At 41.6% G+C, this 11,433-nt stretch overlaps 1 long non-coding RNA gene across 1 annotated transcript in view; it reads left to right on the forward strand.

Annotated features, from left to right (window-relative positions):
- The window catches only part of LOC148164233 (uncharacterized), a 59,398-nt gene that overhangs the window by 46,892 nt on the left and 1,073 nt on the right, over positions 1-11,433 (forward strand). The gene's annotated exons all lie outside the window — the stretch shown is intronic.

An 11,433-nucleotide genomic window follows, 5' to 3' on the forward strand; every position in this document is an offset into this window, starting at 1 on the left:
TATAATGGAATATTACTCAGCCATAAAAAAGAATCAAATCTTGCCATTTAATGACATGGAAGGACCTAAAGTATGTTATGCTAAGCGAAATAAGTCAGTCAGAGAAAGACAAATACTATATGACTTCATTCATATGTGGAAGTTAAGAAACAAAACAGATGAATGCAGGGGAAGGGAAGGACAAATAAAATAAGATGAACACAGAGTAGGAGGAAATCATAAGAGACTTTTAACTCTAGGAAACAAACAGGGTTTTTGGAAGGTTGTTAGAAGGGTGGGGGTTTGTGTGATGGGCATTAAGGAGGACATTTGATGTAATGAGCACTGGATGTTATAAGCAAAAGATCAATCACTGAATTCTACTCCTGAGACTAATAATACAGTATATGTTAACTAAATTGTATTTAAATAAAAAATTAAAAAAAACTTTTGCTTTCACTTTATGAGTGGGAACACTGTTTGGGTATTTACCTGGATCTGTGCTCCCTCAATTGCAATTCTTTAATACCAAATAAATGCTCATTTGCCTCTCGTTGTGGCTCTTTATTTTCAGGTTGACAATTCCTTCTTTTATTTCTTTATTCTCTAAACAAATTCTTCCTTTATTCTCTAAGCAAATTCTTACTGAGTTTCTACTGTGTGCTAGATAATGTTGTAACACTGGAGCTCCAGAAATGGAAATCCCTGATTTCATAGGGCTGGCTTTCCATTGGAGATATAGAGGAGGTGTGAGATAACTGAGTGAAATATTAGCCAAACTTGATTTGATAAGCAGAGCAGGGCCAGCCTCTTGGTTGCTCCACTGAGAGAAATACTCAGATGGGGGAAGGACATGGAGATGTTGGAGTGTGAAGATAGGTGGGGCCTGAGTTCTGTTTGACTGGAGAGGTGCTCAGCACCCAGCTATATGGTGTGCGCACCTCTGCACTGTCCTAAGAGGGAAAGAGAGGTTGCCCTGGTGCTCATTCTTTGTGTTTGGGTCCTTCTTTTACAGTAGTTTTGCTTGTACCCTGGGTGATACCATGTCTTTTATAATTAATATATTTGTATTATAATTTTAGTAAAATTATAATTTTATAGTTAATAAATAGTAGGATATATGTTTGACTGACCACTGTGTCAGAAGGAATAAAGTAGATCTAGGCACATCAACATAGAGAGATGCCCCCAAACAACACTGAGTTAGTAAGTCAGGAACTGACCCTGTTAGGGGTTTTTATGGCAGTTTTATTACATAGACAACGATTGATGAAATCATTGGCCATTGGTGATTGAGCTCAGTCTCTAGTTCCCCTCACCTCCCTGGAGGTTGGGGGAAGGAAGGAAGGAGGAGGCTGAAAGTTCTAACCCTCTAAACTTGGCTTGGTATTTCTGGCCACGAGCCCCCAATCCTGAAGGCTCTTTACCCCAGTCATCTCATTAGCATACAAAAACCAGTCCTATTGCTCAGGAAATTCCAAGGGGTTTAAGAGTTCCTTCTAGGAATCCCCTCACACCTACCATCTTGTACCTTCTATATAAGTGAGAGCTGTGACAGTAATCTAACCAGTTCATGACCATCTCATTTGAAATCTCTATGTGGCAGTTTGCCTTGAAATTGAGCAGCAATTGTTGCCATGCCTCAGCCAAAAGTGAGAAAGGATGAGTAACATTCTGATGTCTATTACACTTAGCTTTATTTTTTTCTTTTCATATCTTTATTTAAATTCTAGTTGGCTAACATATAGTATAATATTCGTTTCAGGAGCAGAATTTAGTGGATCATCACTTACATATAACACCCATTGCCCATCTAGCCCATTCCCCACCCACCTCCCTTCATCAACCTCAGTTTTTTCTCTACTGTTGAGTCTCTTATGATTTGCTTCCCTCTCCCACCCCTCTATTTCCCCCCTTCCCATATGTTCATCTGTTTTATTTATTAAATTCTGCATATGAGTGAAATCATATGGTATTTTTCTTTCTGTGACTGACTTATTTTGCTTAACAGTACATTCTAGCTCCATCCATGTTATTGCAAATGGCAAGATTTCATTCTTTTTGATGACTGAGTAATATGTCATTGTGTGTATATATATATATATATACACACATACATATACACATATACACATCTTCTTTATCATTCATCAGCCCATGGATATTTAGGTTTTTTCCATATTCTGGCCATTGTTGATAATGCTGCTATAAACATTGGGGTGCATGTAGCCCTTCAAATCTGTATTTTTGTATCCTTTGGGTAAATACCTAGTAGCACAATTGCTAGGTTGTAGGGTTTTTTTTTTTTTTTAACTTTTTGAGGAACATCCACACTATTTTCCAGAGTGGCTGCACCAGTTTGTATTCCCACCCATAGTATTGCACTTAGCTTTAAACCATAAAAGGAAAGATACTTGAACAATGAGAAGCCATTTCATTTCAAAGGGAAGAAAAATAAAAAAAATAACCAGTTTGTTAAACTAAAGCAGGAAGTAGATAAGGCTGAACATGCCTTGCTTTGTGTATACTTTCTCCCCACAGTGAGATCTAAAATTTGAGGTGTTCATAGGCTCAGTCCTGCTTCACAAACATCTGTTAAAAAGAAAAGCCACAGGCCCATAATGGAGTCACTTAAGGTAAGGTTCCATGTCAGTAAACCAAAATTTAATACCTAACCTAACTGCAGTTTCAACCCCCTCAGGAATGTAAACTTTAGCCCAACTGGAATTTCCTGGCCAGTAGTCCCCTTAGAGACCTTTCTCCCTTAGGAGGGCAATCTTGACTAAAAATGCATTCCTTGCTAATAGGTTCCTTTCTTTTTTAAGCCCTCTCTCTGCCTTTAAAAATATTTTCTTTTCTGCAACTCAGCAGAGATCCTTTGTATGTGCTAGATGGGATGTTACTCAATTCATGAATCATTTAATAAAACCAATTAGATCTTCAAATTTACTTGGCTGAATTATTTTTAAAACATATCTACTTCCTTCATTATCTTATCTTGTTTTATGTTGTCCAGTACCAATTACAAACTGCCAACTCTCAAATTTTTCTCCCAGGCTTCTCCCCTGAGTCCCAACCGAAATATTCCAGTGTTTATGCAACATCTTCCCCTTATATGTCTAGGATATCTGGAATAACTGAACATGCCCAAACCTAACCTGAATCCCTACCCCTTTCTCCTTTCCAGTTAATCTCAGTATCACTGCCCCCCGCCTCCCGTTACACTTGAGGCCATCCACACAATCTTTGTTCTTTCAGGCTCCACATCTGCAATCCTGCAGCTTGACCTTCCAAGTCTACTTAGAATCCATTGATTTCTTTTATTCTCACCACTATCACCCTGGTCCAAACACCATCATCTCTACTTGGAATAATTGTAGGTAGCCTCCCAGGGGTTATCAATGAAAGAGATCAGGACACACTGCCCCTAAATAGACTGCTTTGGTATATTGATTATTTTGAGTTGAAGGTACTTGAAAAGCAGCAAATGTGGGAAGAAGCTTTCTCTGAACTCCCTTTATGTGTGTAAAGACAGATCTTTCAGAAGGAACTCAGTTGTCATAAATACCCTGCCTGGGATTTCATCAGCCATGGAAGAATGACTTATTACAGGAGAGGAGACTAGAAGTCTATATCACATGCAGACAAACTTTGTCATAAGCTATCATATCTCCCATGTATTCTTCAAAGGCCCCATTCATCTTTCCTAAAAACCATTTGTTCCCTACTAAGAGGACTACATTTCCCCTCCCTTTCCCTATTAAGATAATAGATAAGCTCTCAAATCTCTCAGCTGTTTGGATACTCAATTTTTTTTTTCCTGTGATGCCCCTATGGTATAATATAGTAAAAATCAATAGATTTGTATACCTTTTATCCTGTTAACTTGGGTTTACTTCATTGACCCAGCTATGGAACCTAGGAGGGTAGAGGGAAAGTTTTCCTCCCCTAACCCACCTCTGCTCAGGCCTTTCCTCAGACAGTCTCACCAGAAGTAGCAACCAGTGACTTTTTTACAGGACTCCTTTCTGTCCACAGCTTGCCACTAGCTTTGGCCTCACTGGAGGAAAAACATACTCCTTGAAGGCCCTCCCTGTGTCCTGTCTGCACTCTCTTTAGGCTCTGCCTCCTGCTCTCACTTTGTTTTGTCTCCATCATCTCCCTGTTGTTCTCCAATAGACCAGACCTGTTCCCACCTGTTTCCTTGCATTTATGGCTCCAGATAGCCCCAAAGCTCACTGTCTGCCCTCTTTCAGGTTTTACCTTCTCAGGGGTCCTTCTCTGACCACTCTAATTAATCTGCAACCCTCTCCTGCTGGTCCTCCACACCACCAGCACACTTAATTGTATATTTTCCTGAAATATACCTGAAAGATTGTATATTTTCCATCCTAATCTACTCATTTGTCTGTATCCTTCTGGTCCCACTGTCTCCCCAACCCATGAGGGCAGTCATTTTTGTTTTGTTTCCTACTTTTTCTCTTGTGACTAGAAAAGTGTATAATGATATGCTCAATAAAAACTTGTGAAATGGATACACAAAGAGGAGGTGTTTGAATGGAAGTGAACAGGGAATGCATACAAATTTCCACCTTTTAAGACTCCCCATATACAGAAAGGATGAACCAAGGTTCTGATGAGCATTAGATGAGCCTTCTCCTTTTTTTGGGGGGGGGGCTTCTTTTATAGTTGTCACAGCAGAGAAATTCACTTACTTCTACCTATGTACTTAAAGGGAACTCCCTTATCCTCCAGAGACTGACTCTTTGCAGACACTTTTGATGTTCTCTCTCCACATCCCCTGGGATCCCTTTTGTCATGTTCCCCAAGCTGTTCAGGTGCTTCAAAGGGCTGCTCTCTCTGCAAAATTCCCTGAAGGATGACCAATTGCATGTTGAGCTAGTGAGTCACTAACCAGGAGGAGGGGAGCATCACGGAAGTCCAAGAAACAAGTGAGCAAAGGAAAACCCTCAGAAGGGCAGAGCCTGGATGATGAGAGATGTGGACATCTAAACCCCATGCCCTGAATGAGTTTCTACCACATGAATTCCTGCCTTACTATTCAGACCTATACTGAACTTGAGGTTGTGTGTGTGCTTCTGTTAAACATTATTCTCTTCAGTAAGAATCAGGCTAGGTAACAGGGCTACCTACCAAGGGCAGGGCTCTTGGTAGGATCCTCAGGACTTGTCATCCAGCCTGGGAAAGTGTGTTCACTGATGCGAACAGAGGAAGAAGTAGGAGGAAATGTGGGAAATTTATATTAATAAAACTTCATATGTGTATGTGGACATACATTTCTCATTTCCTCTTCTTAATAGCTGTTCAAAGGCATTATACAACCATTTCTGTCTTCAGATGAAGGATCTGAATCTGGGACATTGAGAAATATGTACTTGGAAGTCTTTCTAGGGGACCTCCTAGGCATCACTAAGGGCCTGTTCCCTTGGCCTTGAGCAGGTTCTCTGCCCTCTCACACTCTCTGAGCCACCCAGGAGGTGGTATGGTTCAATGCACAAAAACCACGGCTTTTCCACCAGCCAGCACTGCCTCTCAGCCCTCCAAGCACAAGCCAGCCTCCCATCACTGCAGGTGCAGTTTGCGCACTCACGAACTCCAGAGAGAAAAGAGGTTTCTGATGTCAGAAATCACAGATGTTTCCACTAAAACAACAGAAAATGCTGAGTCTAATGTAGTGTTCCCTGGAGCCCCTGACCCAGGAACACTCCACAGACCTGTCCTCCCTGGGAAATGCAGGCACTAGATGCTCCTGAGGTCACTGCATGGAGCAAGGGGCTGCAGAGCCTCTATCTTGCCTGGGTAACGTGTGAAAGACAGTAGAAAGGACAACAGCCTCTGACTTGAGCCCCCTGCTCAGGAAGACTTGGCTGATAGTTGCAGACCCAGATTTACATGACACGAAAGTGAAACTGTCATTTCTCCGCAGAACAAGGAGCTCCAGGAAAAGAAACAAAAAAGTGTTTTGACTTCAGGAGGCTCAGAAGGTGAGGGGAGGGCTCTGATAATGCCTGTGCGGTCATCTAGCCAAACTCCCATGTGAGCCTTGTGGACAGGGAGGAAGGCTGTGAGCAAGTTTCCAAGGCTGCCAGTGAATGAGAGAAGCATTTTCCATCAGAAAGCAGAGGGACTATAACTTTTTTGTGTCTTTCTGTTTCTTTCACTTTTAGGAGCCCTGTTGCTGGCTGCCATGTTGTCACACTTGGGCATGGATGACCCTGGCAGGTCATGGGGTCACATCTCATGAACAACTTAAACTACCAGGAGGGGCTTTGGGGAAATTTGACAAAACAGTAAAGTGGGGAGACACAGGTAAAGAGGAAGAGTCTAGATTCTAAAATTTATATGGACCAAAATACTAAAATTTCTTTAGAAGAAGAAAATAAGTCTGCTGTATCAGATAACAGTTATTTTAATGCTATAGTATTTAAGACAGTTGATGTGGGCACAGGGATAGACCAACTGGCCCACAGAAAGGGACACAAGGCCCTGTGTAGGATTCAGAAGTGTGGAGTTCTGTGGCATGGGAGAAGTGCATGGGATGTCAGTGGGTATAGAAGGCACCATCTAGTAAATGGAGCTGACAAACCGGTTCTCCATATGGACAGAGGTCACTGAATCTCTACTTACATTACTTATGATAATCAACTCCAGATAGATTTAAGACCTAAATTTCAAGTGGAAACTATAGAAAGAAATATAGCTACTCTTAGAGAAAGATTCCTTATATGAGATGATACCCATATAAAGATACCAAGATGACAGCTGTATAAAACAGACTGACCAGTGTGATACCTTTGACTACATTAAAGAGCTTCTCTTCATGAAAACAAATGCCAAAAGTTAAAATCTCCACAAATCTGGAGAATCTATTTGCACAAATGTAGTAACTAAGGATTGATGGAAAGAAGGCATTAAAAAATTCCAGAATTCACTAAGAAAAAGTAAAACAATCCAGCATGGAAGTGGACAAAAGACATGAACAGAACTTTCTCAGAAAAAGAAACACATGTGGACCAAAAACCAATAAAGTACCACAGATTTAACTAATAATGAGGTAAAGGCAATCTGTGCACTATGAGATGACATCACACATTAGTTCAATTGCAAAATTTTAAAAGTCGGAAAAAGTCAGGTACTGGTGAGAATGTACATTGATAGAATCTCTGAACCATGGCTGCTGGGAATGTAAATCAATACAATCACTTTGAAGAAAGAGTATGGCTGAGTCTTATAAAATTGCCCATTCATGCACCTCAGGACTCAGCATTTCCACTCCTAACACTATACCTAAGAGTCACTCTGTAAAAACATACAGAAGACATGCAGATGTGTGCTCTTAGCAGCAGTCTTCATAACTGTGAAAAAGGAGAGGATAGGCATTAACAGAGAACAGATAAATAAGTTCAGATACACAACATTGACAGGAATGAACCTGTCTCTATAGGTATATAGAGAGGAATTAATCTTTTTTTCCCCAATTTTAAGTTTTAATTTTTATTTTTAAGTAGGCTCCATGTTCAGTGTGAAGCCCAGTGCCAGACGTGAGCTCACGACCTTGAGATCAAGACCTGGGCTGAGATTCAGAGTCGGATGCTTAACCAACTGAACCACCCAGGCAGCCCACATATTACTGTTTATTTTATTTAATTAATTAATTAATTTATGTTCAGTTAGCTAGCATATAGTACATCATAAGTGTTTGTTGTAATGTTCAACAATTCATTAGTTGCTATAACACCCAGTGCTCATCCCAACACGTGCCCTCCTTAATAACCATCACCCGGTCACCCCATCTCCCTAACCCCCTCCCTTCTGGACTCCGGAAATCTTGTGTTTTCAATTTTTTAAAAAATTATTTATTTATTTGAGAGAGAGTGGGGAAGGGGCAGAGGGAGAGGGAGACTCAAACAGACTCTGTGCTGAGCGTGGAACCTGCTGCAGGGCTCCATATCACGACCTTGAGATCATGACCCCAGGAAAAATCAAGAGTCCATCGCTCAACCGACCACGTCCGTCATCCATGTGCTCCGAGCAATTAATCTTTTTGTATAGTGTTGAGATTCAGTATTAAGAAGCAGTAAAATACCTGTTAAATAAAGCTTCAAGAAAACGAAACAATATATTGTATAGGCATGCATATGTAAGTGATAAGGCCACCAAAAAAAAAAAAAAAGAAAAGAAAGGAATCATAAACACATACTTCATAAAATTGTTACTCAGGGCCATTGTTAGAGATGTTCTATTTCTTGGGATGATTGTTCGGTGTGTAGGTGATTGTTGTATTACACAAGTAAGTAAAAGATTTAAAATAGAGAAATATCTCAGTTCTTTTCAGGTTGTTGCTGCTATTCTTCTTTGTGTAGTTGGTCCTGAATCTCTCCCTACTGCCATATTTTGGGGACATCAGAGAAATATTCTCTGTCTGACATACAGAGACAATCACTGCTCTGATGGGAGAAAGACTGAGAAATCATTCAGAGAGGAAATAGGGGACAAGAGAGACTGAAATTCTGGGTAGAAACAACTATAAGGCAAAGAAGCAAGCTCACATGTGAACTTGACAACTGGCTGTGGATGCAGATGAGCACATGAAGACCGCCAATTATAGCTGTCAGTAGTAATAAGGTAGGAAATACCTCTGAGTCTCAGGTACACTGGCAGTGATGGGGCCTTTTATAGTGGGTGACAGAAAGCTCCCACTCAGGGACGCCCCAGGGCTGGGCTGCCCCCCAGCTGTGTGAGAATCACTCTGGAGCTGGTGCTGTTTGGTTGGCTCTGGTCTGTAGTGTCCTCTGCACCCAGTGGGCTGGGACCTTATACCCCAGTATGTACACCTCAGGGTCCAGAGTTAGACTTGCTGCTCCTAAGTCACTATTAGGAAATTAGGAAGTATGATTTATAAGGATGTTATTATAGTCTCTCTGGTCAGAGGAAAGGGAAATCAGTTGTTTTTATGCCCAGAGCAGCGCATAAATGCTGGATCCTGAGATTAACACGTATTTGGGTACACATGGATACACACTAAAACTGGCACACATTAAATAGCGCTTCATGTCTGAATCCCTTGTTTGTTTGTTTGTTTATTTGTTTGTTTAAATCTTTTTCGGTTTAGGTTGGAATTTAACAGTGATATCATGAAGGATTAACATCATAGCTGGCAGTTTGCAAGATACTGGGGAGAGGGAGGTGAGAGTAATGAGCTAGAGTAGAGTATGGGAGGGGCGGGGGAGGGTGGGATTTAGGAAGATTATGAAAAACAAGTTGAACTTTGAATTTACCTGCTGCCCAGCCCCAAACTGGCCACATATGAAGAGAGTGACACAGACTTGCACCCATGAGCACAAACATTGTGAACCTGCTGTTAATGACCAAGGATATGGACAGCGTATAGGCGCTTGGCAGATTGCTCTGCTGGCCATTTACAGAGAACTTTGCTGCAGAGACGGAGCTCACAGCTCCTTCTCCTCTGGTCTGGAATGGCCACAGTGTTCAGTGGGCTGAGGCCTGATATCCTGAGTACACACCTCACAGGTCACAGTCAGACTCTCTGGTCCTGAGTCCCCTGTGATCACATGACCCTTCCTCAAGACAAGTGGGTGAGAAGAGATGTGGGATGGTCACTCTAGGGCCCATGTCAAGTGGAGTTGTCCCCTGGACACCAGCACTGCTGTGCCTCTGCAGGTGAAATCCCTACTGGGCCACATCGGAGGCCTGCAGGTCTCTGCTAGGCTCTTCCCACATGGAGCAGGAATCCATGGAAGAACATGGAGCCCATGAGAGACATACAAAATTGCAGACTGTACTTTGGGGCCAAACTGAACACTGCTAGGACTCAGGCCCTCATCTGGTGGGGGACAGGTGCATGGACACTAGGTGAGGTCACAGCTGGGGTGAGGAAGAGAACTCCGTGGTGGTTGGAGCATCTTCACTGTGATCTCAGTGGGTGGAAGTGAGTGATCCTTAAGCTGTGCAGGTTGGGTAATGTCAGGGAACAATTTTTATTTATGTATTTATAGATTTATAGATTTATTTATTTATTTTAGAAAGAGAGTGCAAAGTCTAAGATCAAGTCTAAGATCAAGGTGCCAGTAGGTCTTGCTTCTCCTGAAGCCTCTCTCCTTAGCTTGGAGATGGTCACCTTCTTGCTGTGGCCTTTCTCTGTGTGTGTACATCTCTGGTGCTCTTCCTCTTCTAAGGATGCCAGTCCTATTGAATAGGCTCCCACCCATTTAGGTCAGCTAACCTTCATTATCTCGTTAAACAACCTCCTACAAATACAGTCACAATAGGGGTTTGGGCTTCAACATAGGAAGTTGGGGGGTATATACTTCAGTCAGAACAAATCCTACTCTAAAATAATTTTTAGTAGCAGTACTCTTAGTGTAATGTTAGAGTTGGACTAGAGAATGGTGTGGGGTGTCTGAGAACCCCAGCACCCCTGGGGAGGTCCATTCAGAAGAAGACCCTGGAGGATGAGCCAGCAGCTCCTGCAGAGCTTAAAGGACATGATTCAGGAAGCTGCTTCAGATATAGATGTGATCTGACACCATGTAACCTCCTTAAGAGAGAAATGGGTGGTCACAGACACCAAGTTACAAATGTACTCTAAGATATTAGGGTAGGAGATCCTTCTCAACTGTCCAATAGTAATAAAAATATAGAAAATATCTGAGTGATGGGAGATTTGAGGCTGTTTGGTAAGAAATGCATTCTCTTTCTTTGGTGCAATGTGTAAGAATCCATATGTTATGACCCAGCCATTACACTCCTATTTCTGGAGAAGTTTCTACACAGGTGTGCCAGAAACATGTGTAAGGTGTTTCTAGGAGAACTGCTTTGAAGAGAAAGAAACAACTGTAAAGAAGCCCAACCCAAAATGTCCACTGACAGGAAATAGATAATATGTTCTATCTTTGCAAAATGGAAAACACATGTGATAGAAACAGTTGTAAATGAAAAGCAGCTTACAGAAGATGGCACACAAAATTATTCTATTTTTCTAAAGCACCCAAACATGCAAAACTATATAATGTATTGTCTGAAGAAACACATAGATGGTAAAAACCAATGAAAGCAAAAAAATGTTAAACTGTAAAATGTAAAATTTGGAGGATTTGTACTTCTGAGAAGAGATGTGGAGAGACAGGATATAGGGTGAAGCTTGTGGGAATATTCAGTGATATAAGAAACATCTAGTTCCTAATTTGGGAGTTGAGTTCACAGGTATTTATATCTTGCTTTATTCTGTGTGTATGTATGCATGAAATATCATATATATCCTACTGTAGCTAGTGGCTAAACACATATTACACTTAGAAAATGTAACACATGGGGTGCCTGGGTGGCTCAGTCGTTAAGCGTCTGCCTTCGGCTCAGGTCTCGATCCCAGGGTTCTGGGATCGAGCCCCTCATCGGGCTCCCTGCTTGGCCGGA

Source organism: Eumetopias jubatus, unplaced genomic scaffold (assembly GCF_037043125.1).
Source record: "Eumetopias jubatus isolate StellerSeaLion01/CBP00866 unplaced genomic scaffold, mEumJub1_p1.0 scaffold_5, whole genome shotgun sequence".
In the NCBI taxonomy this organism is placed as follows: domain Eukaryota; kingdom Metazoa; phylum Chordata; class Mammalia; order Carnivora; family Otariidae; genus Eumetopias; species Eumetopias jubatus.